This window comes from Ictidomys tridecemlineatus, chromosome 4 (genome assembly GCF_052094955.1).
Source record: "Ictidomys tridecemlineatus isolate mIctTri1 chromosome 4, mIctTri1.hap1, whole genome shotgun sequence".
Lineage (NCBI taxonomy): Eukaryota > Metazoa > Chordata > Mammalia > Rodentia > Sciuridae > Ictidomys > Ictidomys tridecemlineatus.
This window is the reverse complement of record NC_135480.1, coordinates 62,023,499-62,047,257: the sequence shown is the minus strand read 5'-3', so window position 1 is coordinate 62,047,257 and position 23,759 is coordinate 62,023,499. Positions and strand designations below refer to the sequence as shown.

Sequence of the window (23,759 nt, the reverse complement as noted above, 5' to 3'; positions counted from 1 at the left end):
GAGGATCATAAGTTTGAGGCCAGTCTCGGCAATTTAGTGAGGGCCACAGCAACTTGGTGAGACCCTGTCTCAAAATAAAAAAAATAGAAAGGAACTGGGAATGTAGTTCAGGGGTTAGTGCCCCTAGGTTAAATCTCTAGTAGAGAGAGAGGGAAAAAAAAAAAAAGCCCACAGAATTATAGTTTTATAGTCAGTGGATGTGGTGGTACATGCCCATAATCCCAGCAAGTCAGGAGCTGAAGCAGAAGGATTGCAGGTTTGAGACTAGTCTTTGCAATTTAAAATGATAAAGTGCTAAGTGTAGCTCAATGGTGGAGCACATCCCCACCCTCATCCCTATCTTGAGAGTTCATGAAAAGAACTCAGTGACTCTATGATCTCCAATGGGAAAGTGACACTTCTATATTCATTCATCTTTACAGATATTTAGTGTTTCCTTCCATGCTATAGGTAACAAAGTACACATAGTAGAATTAGTAGCACTATAGTTCCTGTGACTTTGTCACCATAACAGACATTTTCATGTCACATTACAGTTGTTGCAGATATGTCAAAATATGGTTTGTGCTCCTTGCTACTTTAAAATTATGGCAGTTATGGGGCTGGAGATGTGGCTCAAGTGGTAGGGCGCTTGCCTGGCATGCGTGCAGCCCAGGTTCGATCCTCAACACCACATACAAACAAAGATGTTGTGTCCATCAAAAACTAAAAAATAAATATTAAAAAAATTCTCTCTCTCTCTTAAAAAAATTATGGCAGTTATTAGACAGCCAATGAGGTCTTTGTATGTGTTTGTGTGTGTGTGTGTGTGTGTGTGTGTGTGTGTGTGTGTGTTACTGGGAATTGAACCAAAGGATGTTCTACCACTGAGCTACAGCACCAGTGCTTCTAATTTTTTAAAATTTTGAGATTAAAAGTTCAAGCTGGCCTTGAACTTATAATCGTCCTACCTAAATTGCTGGGATTATAGGTATGTGCCACTGCCTATGGTTTTGGGCATCTTTTGGGAGGACATAATTCAACAGTGCAATTTTTATGTGTGTAACTATATACACATATATTCACGTATACATTTTTTTAAATTTATGAATGCAAGCATTTTGTGTGTGTGTGTGTGTGTGTGTGTGTGTGTGTGTGTGTGTGGTGCTGAGGGATCCAACCCAGGCTTCACATGTGCTAGGCAAGCAGTCTACCTCTGAGCTATAATTTCCCATCCCTTGAGCAGCTTTATGCTGCTAAACTTAAACTCCAACCACTTCCTCCAAATTATTTTCTGGCTTTTTTCAGTAACAATCTTCACTCTGTCAGCTCTGCATACCTTGCAAAACATCTGTTACTTTAGTTAACTCTTTCATTTGCAGGAAGTTCTTCAAGGTTTTACAAAAGAGAATACAGATGTAGGTGGGAAAGTGACTTGACAGAGGACACCCAGCTAGGAAATGGCAGGAATTGAACCTAAGGACATGAAGGTTTTTTCCTTGTACTGCTGCTGCTGCTGCTGCTGCTGCTGCTGCTGCTGCTACCTAGGAGCTTCAGTTGCTATTATTGGGTCTTTTCAGGTTCATTTGTGATTTACTTTTGCCCTTAACTTCATTTGATGTGTATTTTCTCTTGCAGACTAATAGATTCTCTATATTATCTATAGACTTGTCATGTTAATTGATTGATTGATTGATTCATTCATTTAATCACAACTTACTGAACCCTTACTTTTCAAGAAGCCCTGAGCTAAATTGAACTCTGGACCACTGAGAGCAACCAAATCACCTTGGGCCTTGTCCTTGAGGACAGTATGTAAATAGTGAGTACAGGATGTTATCTGGGCAGTGAGAGCCCACAGAAGACTCAACCTAGCCAAGGCCAGGAGAAGCTTCTTGATATCTGAATTAGGTCCTAAAGGATAGGTAGAATGCAATTTTATTCCTTTAATATTGGCTAGGATGCACATTTGATACTCATGTATTGAATTAATGGTGTGTTATTAGTTTTCCAGCATTCTGGCAAGCTGGCATAGCAGCTTTATCTAACAGCCTTCAGCACAAATGGTAGTAACTTCCATTTGCCCAGTGTTGAGCCATTTACAAAACATTTTCACACTTCTTGTCTCATTTGCAGTAACAAGAAGCTCAGAGAGTGCTTTGTTTACATTCATGTAATTTCTCGATTTATCTCTTAGCTAAACTCAAAAATTATATTTAATTTTCCAACAAGATAATAACAAACATTTATAAATTAAATGAGATAACCTGCAAATCATAATTCAAATAGCACTGATAATTAAACAAAGACCTGGTTCTAATTCTAACTCAGTCAATCCCTTCCTCTCTCAGTCTCAATTCCTTTCCTATAAAATGGGCAGGTAAAGGAAATTTAGGTTGAAAGATTTATTTTATTTTATTTTATTTGGTAATAGGGATTGAACCCAGAGGTGATTTACCATTAAGCCACATGCCCAGTCTGTTTTTTATTTTGAGACAGGGTCTTGCTAAATTGATTAGTCTTGCTAAATTGCTGAGGCTAGTTTTGAACTTGTGATCTTCCTGCCCTATCCTACTGAGCCTCTGGGATTATAGGCGAGAGCTATTGCACAGCTCAAGTTTGAAGGATTTAAATAGATAATAGATCTTAGACATCAACACAGCACTTTGCTTATTAATAAAAATCAGTCTCCTAACATGATTTAAAAAACAACTTTTTAGTTGTAGATGATTACAATACCTTTATTTTATTTTTATGCGGTGCTGAGGATTGAACCTAGTACATCACATGTGCTAGGCAAGTGCTCTACCATTGAGCTACAACCCCAGCCCCCTAACATGATCTCTAATGTCCAATTTCCTGGGATCCCAGAGCAGTTTTTTTTTTTTTTTTTTTTTTTTTTAAATAGAAAGTGAGAGAGAGAGAATTTTTTTTAATATTCATTTTTTAGTTCTCGGCGGACGCAACATCTTTGTTTGTATGTGGTGCTGAGGATCCAACCTGGGGCTGCACGCATGCCGGTTGAGCCACATCCCCAGCCCCCCAGAGCAGTTCTTAAAGCATACACATGTGCCAAAGCCCCCAAAGAGATGTTTTGAGAGGTGGTTTGAAAAGAAGCTCATTAACATTGCTGGAACAAAAAAACAAAAAACAAAAAACACTACAAAGCACAAGTTAATCAGCTAGTAATAGGCAAAGGACAGTGTTTGGACTCTGTCATTTTGACTCTGAGTTTATTTTGAGGGGATTGCAGAAGAAAATTAGATATGGTAGAAATAATCAACACAAAATAAAACTGACAATGGCTAAAGCTACATGTGGTACAATTTATTATGGATGGAGAAGCAAACTGAATAATCCCATCTTTGTTGGTAACATTGACCACAGCAAATTTGACCCCTGGGAAAATTCCACTTAGTAGGAATAATCGACACAAAATAAAATCAACAATGGCTCCAACTGCTTTGAGGAAAAGGTAAACTTGGTGGAAATAATTATTAACAAGGAAATTTCATAATGGCTGAAGCAATAATAATCAGTAAAAATCAGAAAAAATAAAGGATAATTGATAAATAAAATCTTTATTATAAAATTGATAGAGAAAAGAATATATCTTGATACAAATTCAATATAGAAAAAATATAGAAAAATCCAAAAATTTTTTTAAACAGTATAATTAGAAATATAGAAATTTTTGTCAAAGAATTAAATTGGCTAATAGAGTTAAATCATCAAAATATTCATTAACGTTGATAATGTTGATTTAATTCTCAGACAGGAAGTTTATATGCCACGACTTGGCAGTGATTTGGAAATTTCAAATTATATGAAGGAATTAGACTGTGATGCTCTACACTCTTCAAAACACTTTTATACTCAGGGGTTCTTTTTTTTCCTTTTCTTTTTCTCTGAATAGGGGATTGATTCCAGGGATATTCTACCACTGAGCTACATCCCCAGGCCTTTAATTTAAAGACTTTTTCTTTTTCTTTTTTTTTAGTTGTAGATGTACACAACACCTTTATTTACTTAATATTTTTAGTTGTAGATGGAAACAACACCTTTATTTATTTAGGTTTTTTTAATGTGGTGCTGAGGCTCAAACCCAGTGTCCTATGCATGCGAGACAAGTGCTCTACCACTGAGCCAGAACCCCAGTCCACCAGGCCTTTAATTTAAATTAAATATTTTGAGACAGCGTCTTCCTCACTAAGTTGCTGAGCTTGGCCTCAAACTTGCCTCAGCCTCCACAGTAGCAGGGATTACAGGCATATGCCACAGTGCCTGGCATATCCATTTAAAAAATAAATTCTCCTAAAAACCTTATGAAATGGCAGGGTGGGAATAATTTTTTTCCATTTTACAGATATAGAAACTGAGAGGTTCAGAAGTGAAGGGATTGAGGATCCTCATCATGTTCCTGGCAAGGTCTAACTTGGAATCTGATTCCCAGATTCCTGGTTCAGGAAGTTTCTTTATACTGCTTGACTCCCCTAACTCAGATAATGCTGAACTCACTGGATAGATGAGAGCTCTTCTAATTTTTCCCACCGATCCTCCACTTCTTGTCACTAGAAAAGTGGGGAAGAAGGAGGAAAACAAGTGAAGACAGGGTTTAGAAGAGGCATGGTTAACAAGACAGAGGGAAGGGCTTGTCACATAGACAATATATCATAGGCAACTTTTCCACTGTTGTTAGAAAAGGGAGCAGAGGGCTGAAATTTTTAAAGCTGGGAGATTAGTATGAAAAAGGAGATAGCAGTTGAAAAAGACAGTGCCTGGTATATTTGGGGAACGTGGGTCCTGAGGAAGAGCAGTATAACCAGACTGGGCAGTTGGGGGAGCTAGAGAGAAAAGCTGCAGCAGAAGACTGTAAACTGTTATCCTCTGAGCTAAACAATCATGGCTTTCTCCCAGCTCTCTTGAGCTTCAGTGGGCTGGGGTGGTGGAGCTCAAATGTCCTACTTTTTTTTTTTTTTTTTAACACAACACCAAGGAATAATGACATACAGCTGAAAATACTGTAATTGAATATATTATTTATGTTAAATCAGAGATAACATACGCCATATTTGGTGCTAGGGATTAAACCCAGAGACTTGTGCATACAAGGCAAGCACTCTACCACTTAGTTACATCCCCCTGTCCCCCCCCTGGCCTCATAGTCTACATTCTGGAAGAGCTAGACACAGGTGTGAGAAGAAAAAAACATTTTTTTTTAAAACTGCAAAACGAATTTACTCATTCTGTAGAAAATGCTTTGTGTAGGTAGAACTTTGTAGACACTCTCTGTTCTTCCATCTTTACTTCCCTCCTCACAATCTCTGGCCCACGGATCAGAAAGCACTACTATAAGAATGAAGATGTAGCCTGGTATGGTGGAGCACACTCGTAATAACAGTGGCTCAGGAGGCTGGGACAGGAGGATCGCAAGTTCAAAGCCAGCCTCAGCAACAGCGAGGCACTAAGCAACTCAGTGAGACTCTGTCTTTAAATAAAATACAAAATAGGGTTGAAGTCGGGCTGGGGATATAGCTCAGTTGGTAGAGTGCTTGCCTTGATGCCCAAGGTCCTGGATTCAATTCCCAGCACTGTGAGGGTGGGGGTGGGTGGGGGGACAACAAAATATGGTTGGGGATGTGGCTCAGTGGTTCAGTGCAACTGAATTTGATCCCTGGTACCCCTATCCCCCCACCTCAAATAATCAAATGTAAGGAAAATAAGTGTCCTTAAAAATATGCTGGAGGGAAGGTAGAATTTTGGCCTGAGTTTGAAGAGTGAGTAAGAGAGAAGAAGGAAAAGGGTGTGGAAGGACCAGAAAAGGCAAACATTTGAGAACACTGACAATTGAGAAAATTCTCTCTGCTAACTTAATGTTATGAATTGGAAGTGACTACCATTGTTTTAATAGTGGCACTGTTGAGCTCACAGAAAAACCAGACAGTCCTTTAGCACTGCTGAGGCAATAGGGAACCACGGAAATTTTCTAGGCAGGTGAGAAGTTGTTGGATTTGGAAATTTTACTTTTCTTGAAAATAGTCTCAGTTTTTTCTTTTCTTTATTTTGATACCGGGGATTGAACTCTGGGGTGCTTAATCCCTGAGCCACATCCCCAGTCCTTCTTATTTTTTATCTTTTTAAAATATTTTGTTTTAGTTGTAGTTGTACACAGTACCTTTATTTTTTATTTTTATGTGGTGCTGAGGATAGAACCCAGCGCCCCACATGAGCTAGGCAAGCGCTCTACTACTGAGCCACAAGCTTAGCCCTTATTTTTTTAAATCTTGAGACAGGGTCTTGCTAAATTGCTGAGGCTGGTTTCGAATTTGTGATCTTCCTGCCTCAGCCTAAGTGGTTGGGATTACAGGTGTAAGCCACTGAGCCCAGCAGTCTCATAACTTTTCATAAATAATATTTGCTGATGGGTGCGGTGGAGCATGCCTATAATCCCAGCACTGGAGAGGCTCAGGAGGATTGCAAGTTCAAAGCCAGTCTCAGCAACTTAAGAGACCCTGTTTCAAAATAAAAAATAAAAGGGTTGGGCGGTTAAGTGTTTCTAGGTTCAATCCCCAGTACCAAAAAAAAAAAAAAAAAGGGAGAATAATCTGGGGGTGTAGTTCAGTGGTAAAACACCCCTGGGTTTAATTTCCAGTAAACACCGCCCCCCCCATAAAAAAAAGAAAAAGAAAAAAGAAATATGTTCCTTTTCAACAATTTACCCAACATTAAAATTTAAATAACTTGAAATCTGACACCATTCTCCCCAGAGAATCATTTGGGGGGAACCTCTTTCCTGTAATCTCTCTATGCTTATATTGTCTTAAATATCACATAACTGGACCTGTCTAAACATAGAGTCTTGTAATTATTTTTCCCTTTGAGAATAAGTTGTGAATAGCTTTTCATATTAATAGATCTTCATCATTTTAAATGGCTGCCAAGTAATGCATTGTATGTATACATATATCACCACTTAATGAGCCTATTGACGAATATTTGCGTTTTCCCCCATAATCAACAACCTAATAATAACTTGTCTTTTCTAAATTATTCCATTACCTTTTCAAGGTAAATTCTTCAAAGTAATGGAGCTGTAAATGTAATTAAATGACCTTTTACATTTGAATTCAAGTTGTGGAATAGTCCTCGAATTTGCAAATACCAGTGAGGAAGCTAGCTGCCTCTTTAGTTCTGGCGTGAGACAGGGGCAACCGAGAAGGAGAGTACAGAATCACAGGTGGTCTAGCCCATCTAGGCCTATGCTCGGTGGGTCAGCATATTCCTTCCCTTTTTTCTCTCTTTCACTTCTTTTTCTTAACATGGAGGAAGAATCGAGAACTGCACCTCCTAGGCTTTGCAGGGACCATACTCCCTGGGAACTGTAGTACCGGGTCTGAGAAAGGTACGGAAAGAGGAGAGTGGGAGGCTGTGTGGCACGCCGGGAGATGTAGTCCAGCGGGAGGCAACCCGTGTCTATGTAGATTGGAGACTTTGCGAGCTACGCCACCTGGGGATCGGGGTGCAGAACCGCCGACTTTCCCGACATGTGGTCTTCAAGGCTACAAAAGGCGCCAGTGTACAGACAGCTCGTTCCATTGTCCGTGGTGGGAGAGGGCACGGAACCCTCAGCGCGGGCGCGCGGCGGGAAGCAAAGGCCTTGTGCGGGCTGGAACAGGGCATGCCGGGAGTTGTGGTCCCGGCGCACTGAGTCCGTGGGACGTGTCGCGACGCCGCGGCGGCTCCTCCTCCCCCGCCCTTCTCAGCGGTCCCCCGCCCCCTCCCTCCGCCTCCTCCTCTCTCGCCTGCAGCCGATCGTCCCCTCCCCCCACCCGTCGGGCTCCTCCGCGGCTACTGCAGAGGATTCAGAGCCGAGTAGCTGAGGAGGAGGCTCCCGTCCCTGCGCGCCATCCGCCACCTTACTGGACACGGGCGAGGGAGCGAGAGCGTCGCCGCTGTAGCCTCCGGAGAAGACAAGGGCATCGCCTCCTGTCGCCTCCGCAGCCGTTTTCGCCTGCAGAGGCTAGCCGGTGAGGAGACCCCCCACCCCCCGGCCCGCTGGCCCGCTGCTCTGGAGCCTGGGCTGGCGGCGCTGGGGAGAATGAGAGTGGGGGCTGCGGAGCCCCCTCGCGGCTTGGGGGAGGGGGCTGAGGTCGCGATGGAACGGCGGGCAGGCGGGGGAGACTTGTCCGAGCGCGGGCTGGGGGTGGGGTGAGGGTGGGACCCAAGCAGGTTGGAGGGGGGATGAAGGAGGTGGGCTTTTAATGGGGGAATAGTCGGACCTGGGACAGGAGCCTCTGTGTGTGTGTGTGTGTGTGTGTGTGTGTGTGTGTTGGGGAGGGGGATGGTGTCGGGAAAGATTTGGGATGGTCTTGGGGCGAGATAGGAGACTGAAGTGGGATGGTTTTTATAATGGGGGAGGGGACTGAATGAGGGTGGTGATTTGGGGTTGGCCTGGAGCAGTTGACAGCTTGGGATCTGAGCCCGGGTGGGAGATAGGTGGATGATTTCTATACAGAGTGGGATGTAAACCGTTGAATAGGGCCCTGGGGAGTGTTTTAATTCAGGAAGGTGGAATTTGGGGTGGGACTGGAGTAAGCTTGATGGAGGTGGTAGGATGGTAGGAGCTGGGGGTGAGGGACTTGGCATGGGTTGAGACCTGAGCTTGAAGTGGGCGTTTGTCACCTGGGGATGGTGGAATTTGCGGAGACTTATGGAATTAGCATGGTTAAGATAGAGCAGAGGGGGTGGAATTTGAGATTTTCCTGGGATGGTTGATGAAGGTTGGAATAGGTGCTGGTATGGGTGAGACTTTCAATGGGGGATGGAGTGTTATGGTGACCTGGAAGGAGGGGGATAAATTGGAAGTTAGGCCCAAAATGGGAGGACAAGGATTGAAATTGGGGGTGGGGACAGTGGAATAGGATTTAGGGTGATCTTGGACTCACTGGAGGGGGCATGGTGGCTCCCTGTGTAGGGAGAAGGCAGAGGGCACATGCGACTGCTAGACTGGATTCACTGAAAGAATAGTGGCAGGTGGTGAGCAAGGTTGGGGGATGGTATCTTAAAGAAAATGTCCCTTAGCCAAGGTGGCAGAGGGAGTTTTGGAGAAGGAATGTCTGTGATGAGCTAGAGAGGTGTTTGTGGATGGTGAGGTGGTAGAGAGGAAATTTAAGATGTGAGAGACCTGGGGTTGTTGGTATGGATGGGACAGAGAGGATGGAGAGGTGTGCAATACTGGGAAGGAGTGGGTTGGATTTTTCTGGAGAGGAAGGATTGGGATGTCCTCCAAGAGACACCCGAGGTTTAGGGGTTAGAACACTTAAAGGGACAGTTTTGGTTGCTGCGTTTTGAGGGGAGGCAGTAATTGGAAGATTGTTAAAGGGGACTTTGTAGGGAACAGAGAAGGTACATTAAAGACTCTTCTAAAGGACATTTTAAGCTTTAGTTTGATCTTTTTGTTTGTTTTATTTGTATTAGTATCTTTTGGAAGTCAGCCAAAAAGGTAAAGTTAAGGAGGGGAGGATGTCTTTTATTATTCCAGTATCATAAAGAGAAGTTGGGGGGCACTTTGAAACTAAAGGTGGGAGGAGATGTGAGGAGGTTGTGATAGATATCTTTTTGTATGAGGGCTCTGTCTTCTCCTTTCCCTCCTCCCCCTGGTGCATTAAAACTAGTACTGGAATTTAAATAGATTTGATGAGCTTGAGGTTAAGGGTGCATTCCTTGCTTGAGAACTAATGAATAAGACTAAAAAATATGAAGCTGAATTTATTTTCTAGGCAGGCAACGTGCATGTATGCAGAAAACGCTTAGGTCTTTTTTTCTTTCCTCTTAAAATTGATTGCTTGAAGACTCCATTTATTGGTGTCCTGGTTTGCAAGGCAATTAGGCCCATCATTGTATTGCAGGCTAATAATCCTGAGATGAGTCTTGGCATCACTGCTTTATATAAACAGAAGACAGGAAATATGGAAATGTCATAAATATTCATTGGTGAGATAGATGGTTTGGTACTGATGGAGTTTTTCATTTGATTCTCTTTTGACATTGCTTGATAAGACTTAAAATAATTGGACTATTTCTATAGATTGAATTTTCTTCTAAAGGAATTCAGGTGATCAGAATTCTATCAGATGTTGATAAATGAAGTATAGAGAATCATTTTTATTTTTTTAGGGGATGATGGTGATGTATGCATTGTATTAACTACAGAAACAACATCTCCATTGAAATTTCAATGAAATCTTCATCAGAAATTTGACTTAAAGAGATATGCTTATTCTCATGGCAGAATGCTGACAATGGAAAGTAGAGAGGAGTGTGAAAGGAGGGAACATCTTTAGGGAAACTGTTTTCTGGACTTAATTGCATTAACTATAATATGTTAAACATGAAGTAGATGTTGATTAGAGCTCAGACTAAGGAAAAATGAATTGTAAAGAGGATAAAATTGGCACCAATGGGATCAAAATAATTCTTTTTATTTTTGTTAAAGCCTCAGAGTTCAGCTTGAAAGCAAACCACTTTTCTTGGCTTTCAGTTGAGAACACAAAAATACCAATTGGAATCTTTTTTTTTTTTTTTTTTGGTAGTTTTCAAAATGGGCAGAATGATGGAAGGTTGCACTCACCCTTGGAATTGAAAGTGTTTTTTTTTTTTTTTTTTAATGAGGAAGCTTTCTGTATTACAATAAAAATCAGGTTTGAGCAGTTACCTGTAATACTATGAGAATGTAATCTAACTAATGCAAACATTTCTCCTCATAACTTTACTATGGGGTCCAGACCTTGCTTTTGTGCATCTGCAGGCCATGTCTAGAGGTGGGATGTTACTCTGAAAGTCCTGGCTTTTGAAAGCTCAAAATGAAAAGTAATCACCTGAGAGAAATGTGTTGGTGGATTTTTCCCCTCTACAGCTGCAGTCATCTGTATAGTATTAATGTGAATAAAGTGTTTTAGTGTCTTTACTTCATTTGACCCTCCAGACACTCTGGTGAAAAGGGGAGAGCAGGTGAAGGTATTGGTAGAAGCCTTGGTAGAATGAAGAGCTCATGAATTTAGGAGTCAAACTGGCTTCAAATCCACCACTTAAAAGCAGAGACTTCAGTAAAGTCATTAGAAACGTTTCATATTTAGTAGTAATGGTTGCTCAGCATTGTGAATGTACTCAGTGCCCCAAATTATACACTTAAATATGGTAAAACAAAACAAACAAAAAATGCTTTGTATTTCCCAAAGGTATCAAGAGGAATAAATCAGTTCATGTCCTGAAATTATGTCTTGAAAACACTGCACATATATGAAATATCTGTTTACTATTTATTTATTGGATGCCTGCTAAGTTCCAGGGGAAATAAAGATGAACAAAAAGCAATTGTCAAGGAGCTTTAAGTGTCATGGGAGAGAGAATTTAATGTGAAAAAAAGTGAGGCAAAATGAATGCAGTGACTGAGTGTGGGTTCTGAAGTCTGTCTATCACTATTACTGTATGACCTTGGGCACAGTGAACTCATCTTTAAAGTGGGCATAATAGAACTAATCTCATAAGGATGCTTGAGGATTAGAGAAAATAATCCAAGAAAGCATTTAACATAGAGTGTTGCATAATGTGCACTAAAACAGTGTAAATTCCCATTATTAAAAAGCTAGGCAATGGCTAGAATGATGAATTGCGTTCTATGCCCTACCAATGAGTTCTTAGTATTATGGTATTTTTATTATTTATTAAAGAGGCATTATTTTGTATTATTATGATATAACAATTTATCTGCAGTTTGCATGTTTGTGCTACCTATTTGCATATTTGTAGTCTAGGAACTTTATTTTATTTTTTTAAGAATGTTTTTTCTCATTCTTCAGCTTTTTTTTTAAGAGAGAATTTTTTAATATTTATTTATTTATTTATTTATTTATTTTTTGGCGGACACAACATCTTTGTATGTGGTGCTGAGGATCGAACCCAGGCCTCACGCATGCCAGGCGAGCGCACTACCACTTGAGCCACATCCCCAGCCCAGTCTAGGAACTTTAAAAAGTTCTTTTTTTTTGAAAAAAAATTTTTAGTTGTAGATAAACATACAATATCTTTACTTATTTTTATGTGGTGCTGAGAATCGAACCCACTGCTTCACACATGTGAGGCGGGCGCTCTACCACTGAGCTACAGTCCTAGCCCCTTTAAATAGTTCTTTAAATGCCAAGGAAAGTATTAAACAGATGTGAGTTGTTGATTTCCTCTTCTATAAAATAAGAAAGACTGTCAGGGATTAAATGATTTGCTTAAAATTATACAGCCAGTAAGAGAAAGAGTTTGGATTACAGTTCATTCTTCTTCACATGTTTCTTTTAGGTGATTTTTTTTTCTTGGTGCTGGGGATTGAACCTAGGGCTGTGTGCACACAAGGCAAGCACTCTACCAACTGAGCTATTTCCCCTGCCCACATCTTCCTTTTACATTGTGAAATAATTCATATGTATAAGAGTATATATAATACAAATCTAAAATTTAAACAATTACAGTTGAAAATGTGTACTATTACCCAGCCTAACAAAAAAGGAGTTTGTAGTATTTTTAAAGCTTCTTGGGAAGTGCTGTTCAATTGAATCTTCCTCCTTTTCTCTCCCTCAGGGGTAACCACTTTCCTGAATTTGATATGAATCATTCCCTTACTTTTACCAAATATGTGCATATCTCTAAATATCTAAACAATATATATTTTTTTCCACATAAAAAACTTTTTTTTTTTTTTTTGGTAGATGGATCCAATACCTTTATTTTATTTATTTTCATGTGATGCTGAGGATTTAACCTAGTGCCTCACACCTATAAGGCTAGGGCTCTACTGCGGAACTAAAACACCAGCCCTACACATTTTTTACTGATACATTACAGTTGTACATAGTGATGGGATTTGTTGTTACATATTTGTACATGCATACAATATAACAATAAAATTTGGCCAGTATCACTGCCCAGCATTCCCCCCTTCAACCCTTTGTAAACAATATAGTTTTCACTTGCAACTGTTTTTCTTTTTTGGGGCAGCTGCAAATAGAACCCAGGGCCTCTCTCATGCTAGGTAAGAGACATTCCTTGCCCTGCATGTGCAACTGTTTATAAATAGTATCATAGTATAAGTGTTCTTCTGTGACTTACTTTCTTTTCTTTTTCTTTCTTTCTTTCTTTTCTTTTCTTTTTGTTTGGTGTTATTGAGAATTGAATACTCTAGGCAAATGCTCTTCCACTGAGCTACATCCCTGGCACTTTTAAAATTTATTTAGAGCTGAGCACAGTGGCGCATGCCAATTCCAGTGACTGGGCTCTGGTGGATAATGCAGGAGGATTGCAAGTTCAAGGCCAGCCTCAGCAACTTAGCGAGGCCCTAAGCAACTTGGTGAGACCCTATCTCAAAAAAAAAAAAAAATAATAAAAGTACTGGGGATGCAGCTCAGTGGCTGAGCACCCCTGGTTTTATTTGGGGTACCAAATTTTTTGTTTGTTTTTGAGACCAGGTGTTTCTGAGTTGTGCAGGTTGTCCTCAAACTTGTGATCTTTAGCCTCTTGAATAACTGGGATTATAAATTGTGCCACCACAGCAGACACTTTATTCCTGTATTTTAGCTGTAAAAGAACTTTGTCTTCTACCACTAAAATATATATGATGAAAACTGGAAATTACAAAAAAATACAAAGAAGCAAAGTTGTTGTCTATGGTTCTCCATCCATCCTTCATTCCTTCCTGTGCTGGGGATCAAACCTGGGACCTTGCACATGCTAAGCTCTGGAGGATAAGGCAGATATAATAATATTTTCTATTATCTGTGGATGCATTTGCTGAAGAATATGGGTAGTGTAGCAGATAGCAAGAAGCAACCAATTTGCTTTTATGGATAACCAGATTACTTTGCTATGGATCAGAGTTGGAAATAAGAATAAGGGGCAGTAACAGCCTTGTGAACTCTTATTGCTTTTGATGCTGGGGATTGAATCCATGGGTGCTTAACCACTGAGCCACATTCCCAGCCAGCCTGTCTGTCTGTCTGTCTATCTATCTATCTATTTATTTATTTTGAGATAGGGTCTCACTAAGTTGCTCAGGATCTCACTAAGTTGCTGAGACTGGTCTTGAACTTACTGCCAAGTTGCTGGAATTACAGGCATGCACCACCACACTTGGCTTTGTGAGCTCTTAAAGAGCACTATTTAAAGCACTTTTCTCACTAATAGAGAAATTCTGCATATTTTAGATTTTTGTTGTTGTTGTTGTTATACCAGCTTGAAGCTTCATGTCATGTTTTTGCAAGCTACTTGGCTCTTTTGGTCAGGGTTTTTACACCTCTTCTTTTTTGCAGAAAGGCACCCTGGTACATTAGTTCTCACCTGATTGTGTAGGAGAATTTGTCATCTGAAGTACAGAGTACCACCAACAGGAAACCTCTATTATATATATCAGAAGTTTAGCAATCTAAATGCAAAGCATTTTTTGTCCAAGAAATTTGAAATCAAATTCATTAATAATCTGTTGCATTTTCAGTTTACATACCTAAATTTGAGCTCAAATGAGAAAATAAATGTGAAAATGCTTTTTAAACTATAAAAGACTGGCTTAGTGCCTTGCCTTGCATGCGTGAGGCCCTGGGTTCCATCCTCAGCACCACATAACAATAAATAAATAAAAATAAAGTCATCGTGTCCATCTACAACTAAAAATATATTAAAAAACAAACAAACAAACTATAAAAGACTATATATGGCTGGGGCTATAGCTTAGTGACAGAGCGCTTGCCTAGCATACATGAAGCACTGGGTTCATTCCTTAGCACCACATAAAAATAAATAAAATAAAGGCATTCTGTCCATCTACACCTATAAAAAAATTAAAAAAATAAAGAAAAGAATATATAAATCTTAGTTACATTTTTTCTCCCTCCTAGTTTACCAGACTTAAATCAGGGCACCCTAAAACATAAATAAACAAATAAATAAACATAAATAAAAAGTTTGTCATACTTGGTTTATTGCCTCTCTGAAAGGTTCTTTTTCCCAATGAAGGTGGGAATCCATGAAGGCCAGTTTATAATTTCTCTCTTGAAACTTTATGATTGGTGAATATAGTGGAATGGAGAAAGTGCTAGTAGACTTTCTCCTAGTGAATTTATGGGACCACATTAACTGTGCTGGCTAGCTAAACATGAAACAGTTGAGGCTTTATTGAAGTAGAGAATGTGGTATATACTATTTCCTTGCAATTATTTAGACAAACACAGCCATTTCCCTTTTAGTTTTCTACCTGTAACTTATTATAGAGACAAGTGAGAAAGATTGTTTAGTACATATATAAGAAGGAAATATACTCCATTGTTGGGTTGAATTAAGTGAGGCAAGGAGGTCAAAATACCTGGAATAGTGACTGGCACATATGTAGTTGATGCTCAGAATATTAATACTTACTGTTATTGATATTTTAATTTTAGTTGTGAATTGTTTAGCGTCAACTTTTCTTCCAGGCTGCTGTTTTGTTATTCATTGTTGTCCTCGGCTACATCTTCCCTCAGTCAATATATATTTGGAATAAATTTACTTTGATACTATCATAAGTAAAGCAAAATAAAGAATATAAATCTATAACTGCAACACATTCTAAGGCCAAGGAGCTAGTAGTCTTGTGCGAGACAGGTTTAAAATATCTGTTCAACAAATATCTGTTGAGTGATTATTAGATGGTAAGCAGTAGGGAGTGCTGGCAGTCAAAGATACAAAAATAAAATTCTCTACTTTTAAGGAGCTTACAGTCTAGTGTGTGGGGGGTGGGATATCATCCATAATTGTAGCAAAATAGGATTCGTACTACAATAGGTGCATGGACAAAGCATATGCCTGTGGAGCAGGGAGAGGAATTAGTGCTTGAGGTAAGTCCTGAAGGATATGCAGATATTCTGGGGAATGAGGTTTGGAATGGCTCATTTTATGATCACATACAGTCTTCTTTAATTGTTCTTTTCTTATGTGCTGGTAGGCCCTAATTTGTATCTCTTTTAGGGCTGTTTAGGATGTGTTTCTACTATAAAATCAGATAAGCCAGTCCCAAATCAGATTGTACTGTCACACTCCTATGCTTTTTTTTGAACATTTTTTTAAATTTATTTTTTAGTTTTAGGTAGACACCATATCTTTATTTTATTTTTATGTGGTGCTGAGGATTGAACCTAGTGCCCCATGGGTACTAGGTGAGCCCTACCACTGAGCCACAACTCCAGCCCCTGTACTCCTATTCTTGACATATGTTGTACCTTCCATCCGGAAAGCTCTGAAAGCCCTCTCCCTACCGAATTTCTTTTCTTTACTTCATCCACCAAAAGAGCTAGCTATATTATTGAACACAGTTCATGGTTTTTGCTCTTCCTGTTGGATGTTTAGCAGGAACTGATTTTTGAAGCTGTGATCATAACTGATATTTAAGGAGAGATCTTAACTGTTCTTTCTTCTTGGGGTTGACTTCCTGGCTCACTGGACTTTTAGATTATTTCTTTGAGTAAGTAGACTTGCTCATATGCTGATGACTTAAATTTCTTTCTCCAGCTCAAAGGTCTCTCCTAAGCTCCATACTTGCAGGTCTCACTAGCTACAATCTGCTACCTGTAATACATCCATTCTGGTGATCTCAAATTCAATGTGTGCAAGATAGAACTCATTATCCCTGTCTAAGATTTCTTATGACTTGCCCCAATTATATCCTGGATCAGTGCTAACAGAACTTCTGTGGGTGAGCTAAAGTAGGCATGTATATAGGTGTCTTGGTTCAAATGTAAGATATTTGTAAAAAAAAAAAAAAAGCCTTAGACTGGGGTAGTTTACAAATAATATGAATGTATTTCTCATAGTTCTGTAGGCTAGGAAGTCTAAGATCTAGGTACTGGCAGATTTGGTATCTGGTCAGTGTTCTTTGCATCCAAATGGTGACTTGTTGCTGTATCCTTTGGAGAGGACAAAAGCTGTGTCCTCACATGGTGGAAGGAATGGAAGAGCTGGAAGGGCTAGGTAACACTCTCCAGGAAGCTTCTTTTATAAGGGAATTAATCCTATTCATCATAATGGAACCCTCATAACATCATCATATCCCCAAAGTCCTTACATCTTAATACCACCACGTTGTGGGATTAAGTATGAACATGAATTTTGAAGGGAAACAACATTCAAACCATAGCAAAGTTATATGTTTACATAGAAAATATAAATTAAAATGAAATTGTATAGAGGTTTACATGATACATGAAAAAAAAAATACACAAAAAGTATGACCAGCACCCAGATCAAGAAAGGGAACTTTACCTATTCCTCTGAGGTTACCTATCTTTTGATTTTTTATCTGCTTATGAACTTTCATAAAGTATGACTAACTTGCTTTTTTTTTTTGGTTCCAGGAATTGAATTCAGGGGCACTTAACCACTGAGCCACATTCCTAGCCCCTTTTTGTGTTTGTGTGTGTGTGTGTGTGTGTGTGTGTATAATATACATTTTTTTAAAGAAATATTTAGTTGAATATGGGTACAATGCCTTTGTTTTACTAATTTATTTTATGTGGTGCTGAGGATCGTACTCAGTGCCTCACATGTGCAAGGCAAGCGCTCTAACACTGAGCCACAACCCCAACTCCCCTTTTTGTATTTTATTAGAAACAGGGTCTCACTGAGTTGCTTAGGGCCTCGCTAAATTGCTGAAGCTGGCCTCCCAAGTCACTGGGATTACAGGTGTGCACTACCTTGCCCGGCTCTGACTCGCTTTTTGTTCTGACCTTTGTAGGAATAGTTTTTCTTACTTGTTGTATAGCAACAGTTCTTAAATGAGGTGTTCTTACATTTTTACTTACCAAGGACCCCAAATATCTATCAATATTTATTGCATTAGAAATTAACACTGAGAAATGTTTGGAATATTTATTTATATTTTTTAGTTGTAGACAGACACAATACCTTTATTTATTTATTTATTTACTTGTTATGTGGTGCTGAGAATTGAACCCAGTGCCTTACACTTGGTAGGCAAGTTCTCTACCACTGAGCAACAATCCCAGCCCAGAATATTTAAATTACTAAAAAATAAAACTATTACTTGTTAACTTTTTTTTTTTTTTGTACCAGGGATTGAACTCAGGCACTTGACCACTAAGCCACATCCCTAACCCTATTTTTTATTTTATTTAGAGATAGTGTCTCACTGAATTGCTTAGTACCTCACTTTTGCTGAGGCTGACTTTGAACTCACAATTCTCCTGTGTCAGCCTCCCGATCTGCTGGGAGGTCTGCTGGGATTACAGGCATGTGCCACCACTCCTGGCTGTTAGCATATATATATTTTTTTATTAAAATAAGTATATTATCCCAAACCAAAAAAATTAGAATAACATTTTACATTTTTTTCAAATCTCTTTGCTGTCTGGGTTCATAACTCGTTTTGTATTCAATCTGTTGCAGGTTATTATTTTGCTATATAAAAATTTAAAAAGCATATAAAAAATATATATATATAAAAGTATATAAAAATTCCTGTCCTACTTAAATAGGCGTTTGAGAAAGGAATGTTTAATTTGCATTTTTATATAATTGTGGATCTTCTCCTTTTCCTCTTCCTCCTCTCCTCCTCCTCCTCTTCCTCCTCCTCCTTCTTCCTCCTCATCATCATCACAGGGATTTAACCCAGGAATGCTTAATCACTAAGCCATATTCCCAGCACCCCTTCCTTCTTTCTAATTTTGAAACAGGGTCCCAATAAATTGCTTAAGGCCTTGCTAAATTGCTGAGGCTGGCCTCAAACTTTTGATTCTCCTGCCTCAGCCTCTTGAGTTGCTAGGATTATAGGCATGTACCATCACGCCCAGCTCAATATTCTTCTTTGATACTACACCAGAATTTGAAAACTGCAGTTTCTTAAGGTCTTTTGGAATTTCTTATGGAATCTAAAACTGTATCAATGATCTTTTTCTACTGTTAGTCAACTTTTTGTCATCATGACCAAAATACCTGATTTAAAAAAAACAAAAACAAAAATAAAAACAAAAACAAAACAACAACAACAAAAAAAACTAGTGAAGGAAAAGTTTATTTTGGCTCATAGTTTTAGAGGTTTAGTCCATGGTCAGCTGAATTCCTTGTTCTGGGTCCAAGATGAGGCAGAACATCATGGTGGAAGGGCCTGGTAAAGGAGTGCTACTCAGCTCATGGTGACCAGAAAGCAGAGAGAGAAGGGGAGGGAGCTGCAGGGAAGTTGAACCTTTCCAATACTCGCCCTCAGTTACCCACCTCCCTGCCATGCCTCACCTGCCAAACTTACCACCCAATAGTCCATCCAAACTAGAATAAACTGATTAGGTTACAGCTCTCATAATATAACAATCATTTCACCTCTGAACATTCCTGTATTAACACTGGAGCTTTTGGGGGAATCCCTCATATCCCAATCATAACACATATGGTTATTTTAAAATTGGTCTGTTTTGAACTTTGTTTTTTTTTTTTTTTTTTTTTTTTTAAGAGAGAGAGAGAGAGGAGAGAGAGAGAGAATTTTTTTTTTAATATTTATTTCTTAGTTCTCGGCGGACACAACATTTTTGTTGGTATGTGGTGCTGAGAATCGAACCCGGGCCGCACACATGCCAGACGAGCACGCTAACGCCTGAGCCACATTCCCAGCCCCGTGTTTTGAACTTTGAATAGATCTTTAAACCCATGCATGATTCTGTTAGTAATATACCTAGGTCATTTGGAAAATATTGGTTCACAAGTATCTTAGTTTCCTTGGGCTGCCATAATAAAATATTAATACCAAGTGACTTAAACATTACATACTTATTTTTTCATAGTTCTGGAGGCTCAATGATCAGGTTGCCAGTATGACTTTTTCTGATGAGGACTCTTTTCCTCCCTTATACACACACACACACACACACACACACACACACACTTTTTTGTTTTATAAGGGGGATTGAATACAGGGGTGCTTACCCACTGAGTCATATCCCCAGCCTTTTCATCATTTATTTTGAAATAGGATCTCATTAAGTAGGACCTTACTAAATTGCTCAGGTTGGCTTTGAATCTGTGATCCTCCTGCCTTAACCTCTGAGTTTCTGAGATTACAGGTGTGAGCCACTGTGCCTAGCCCCTTTTTTTTTTGGGCAGGGGTGTGTGGGGGTACTGGGGATTGAACTCAGGGGCACTTAACCACTGAGCCATATCCCCAGCCCTATTTTGTATTTTATTTAGAGATGGGGTCTCACTGAGTTGCCTATTAGCACCTTGCTTTTTTGCTGAGGTTGGCTTTGAACTTGCAATCCTCCTGCCTCAGCCTCCCAAGCTGCTGGGATTACAGTTGTGCGCCAATTTGCCTGGCTGTGCCCAGCCTCTTCCTGACTTGTAGATGGCTACCTTCTGGTTTGTCCTCACATGGGGTGGAGTTGGGAGAAAGAAGGGAGAAAGAGAAAAGCTATGATGGAGGTCAGAGATGGAGAAAGGGTAAAGTGAGAGCACACATGAGCAAACTTAATTACTTGCACAATCATGCTCTCTGGTGTTTCTTAATAAGAGTGCTAATCTCATCATGGTGCCCCCTCCCCCCATAACCTCATCTAAACCTTATTATAAGTAATCTAAACCTTATTTTTCTCCCAAAGGCCCATATCCAGATACTATCATGTTGGGGGACAGGGCTTCAACATATGAATTTGGAGGAGACACTGTTCGGGTCTACGGCACTGAGTTATGCAGATCATCTAAATGTTGATATCCTATTGCGTAATATAAAAAGTCACATTCCTTAATATTGCTACCAATCTCTTTAGACAAGTCTTCTAATTTTCACTTGAAAGCTCAAATTTTATCATTGGCAACAAATACTGACAGTTGTTTTCCTTGAAGTGACAGTCTCACATTGTTCATTTTTGAAAAAATGCCTGCCAAACATCTAAATCTGAGCAATTATGGTTTATCTGCCAGTTGTTCTTTCAAGTAAAAATGTTGTTTTATGAAAAAAAATGCAGCTAGTTCAGCTTGCAACTCAATTGCACAAGTACTTTAGTGCTTTGCCTTGAGATAATCTTGTACTTTTTTTATGATGGCTGAATGCAATTCATGTCATATTACACATACAGAGCACAATTTTTTGTGTCAGGGGTCGGACATACACAAACTATTTTCACACCATTCATATCTTCATACACGCACTTAGGGTAATGATGTCTAACTCATTCCACTGTCTTTCCTACACTCATGCCCCCTCCCTTCCCCTCCCTCCCTTTAGTCTTATCTAAAGTTCTGCCATTCCTCTCAGGGTTCCCCCAACCCCACCCCACCCCACCCCCATTGTCATTATTCTCATTCTCATATCAAAGAAAACATTTGGCCTTTGGTTTTTGGAATTGGCCTATGTCACTTAGCATTATAGTCTCTTAACTCCATCTATTTATTTGCAAATGCCATGATTTTATTCTTTTAATGCTGAGTAATATTCCATTGTGTATATATACCTAAGTTCCCCTATCCATTCATCTATTGAAGGGCATCTGGATTGGTTCCACAATTTAGCTACTGTGAATTGTGCTGCTATAAACATTGATGTGACTGTGTCTCTGTAGTATGTTGTTTGTAAGTCCTTTGTGTATAAAACAAAGAGTGGGATAGCTGGGTCAGATGATGATTCCATTCCAAGTTCTCCAAGGATTCTCTGCACTGCTTTCCAGATTGGCTGCACCAGTTTGCAGTCCCACCAGCAATGTATGAATGTACCCCCCCCCCCCACATCCTCTCCGACACTTATTGTTGTTTGTATTCTTAATAGCTGCCATTCTGACTGAAGTGAGATGAAATCTTAAGAGTAGTAGTTTTGATTTGTATTTCTCTAATTGCTAGAGATGTTGAACATTTTTTCATTTATTTGTTGATTGATTGTTTATCGTCTTCTGAGAAATGTCTGTTCTGTTCCTTGGCCCATTTATTGATTGGGTTATTTGTTTTTTTGGTGTTAAGGTTTTGGAGTGCTTTATGTATCCTAGAGATTAGCTCTTTATCTGATGTGTTTGTGGTAAAGATTTGCTCCCATTCTGTAGGCTCTCTTATTAACTTCACTGATTATTTCTTTTGCTGAGAAGAAGCTTGTTAGTTTGAATCCATCCTATGTATTGATTCTTGGTTTTAATTCTTGTGCTATAGGAGTCTTATTAAGGAAGTTGGGGCCTAATCCAACATACTAGAGATTTGGGCCTACTTTTTCTTCTATTAGGCGCAAGATCTCTGGTTTAATTCCTAGGTCCTTGATCTACTTTGAGTTTTGGGCATGGTGAGAGATAGAGGTTTAATTTCATTTTGTTAAATGTGGATTCCAGTTTTCCCAGCACATTTGTTGAAGAGGCTATCTTTTCTCCAATATATGTTTTTGGTGTCTTTGTCTAATATGAGATAACTGTAATTATGTGGGTTAGTCTCTGTGTTCTCTATTCTGTACCATTGGTCTAAAAGTCTCTTTTGGTGCCAATACCATGCTGCTTTCTTACTAATGCTCTGTAGTGTAGTTTAGGGTGTGAAATAGTAATGCCGCTAGCTTCACTCTTCTTGCTAAGGATAGCTTTGGCTATTCTGGGTCTCTTATTTTTCCAGATGAATTTCATGATTGCTTTTTCTATTTGTATGAGGAATGGCATTGGGATTTGGATTGGGATTGCATTGAATCTGTATAGTGCTTTTGGTAGTATGGTCATTTTGACAATATTAATTCTGCCTTTCCAAGAACAAGGTAGATCTTTCCATCTTCTAAGGTCCTCTTTAATTTCTTTCTTTTGCGTTCTATAGTTTTCATTGTAGAGGTCTTTCACCTCTTTTGTTAAGTTGATTCCCAAGTATTTTATTTTTTTTTGAGGCTATTGTAAATGTGGTGGTTTTCCTATTTTCTCTTTTTGAGGATTTGTCACTGGTGTACAGAAATGCCTTTGATTTATGGGTGTTGATTTTATATCCTGCTACTTTGCTGAATTCATTTATTAGTTCTAGAATATTTCTGGTGGAATTTTTTGGGGTCTTCTAGGTATAGAATCATGTTGTCGGCAAATAGTGATAATTTGAGTTCTTTTTTTTCCCCTACCATATCCCTTTAATTTCTTTTGTCTATTTAATTGCTCTGGCTACGGTTTCAAGAACTATGTTAAGTAGAAGTGGTGAAAGAGGGCATCCCTGTCTTGTTCAGTTTATTTATTTATTTATTTATTTTAATTTTTTTTTTTGTAGTTGTAGATGGACAACATGCCTTTATTTTATTTATTTATTTTTATGTGGTGTTGAAGATTGAACCCAGGGCCTCACACATGCTAGGCAAGCACTCTACCGCTGAGCCACAACCCCAGCCCCTTGTTTCAGTTTTTAGAGGGAATGCTTTCAATTTTTCTCCGTTCAGAATGATGTTGACCTGGGGCTTAGCATAGATTGCTTTTATGATGTTGAGATATGTTCCTGATATCCCTAGTTTTTCTAGTGTTTTGGACATGAAGGGGTGTTGTATTTTGTCAAATGCTTTCTCTGTATCTATTGAGGTGATCTTATGATTTTTAACTTTGAGTCTATAGATACGATGAATGACATTTATTGATTTCTGTATGTTGAACCAACCTTGCATCCCTGGGATGAACCCCACTTGATTGTGGTGCACCATCTTTTTGATATGTTTTTGTATTCAATTTGCCAGAATTTTATTGAGAATTTTTACATTTATATTTGTTAGAGATATTGGTCTGAAGTTTTCT

At 39.1% G+C, this 23,759-nt stretch overlaps 1 protein-coding gene across 5 annotated transcripts in view; it reads left to right on the top strand.

Moving 5' to 3' along the window:
• The first annotated feature begins 7,760 nt into the window (after nt 1-7,760).
• Fam168a (family with sequence similarity 168 member A) overlaps nt 7,761-23,759 on the top strand; it is a 183,484-nt gene continuing 167,485 nt past the window's right edge. Inside the window, exon 1 of one of the 5 annotated variants that reach the window (XM_078046659.1) lies at nt 7,761-8,006. The gene's annotated coding sequence lies outside the window, so the exon portion shown is untranslated. The remainder of the gene's footprint in view (nt 8,007-23,759) is intronic. The other 4 variants (XM_040284926.2, XM_040284927.2, XM_005323174.5 and 1 more) reach the window with 4 other exon arrangements.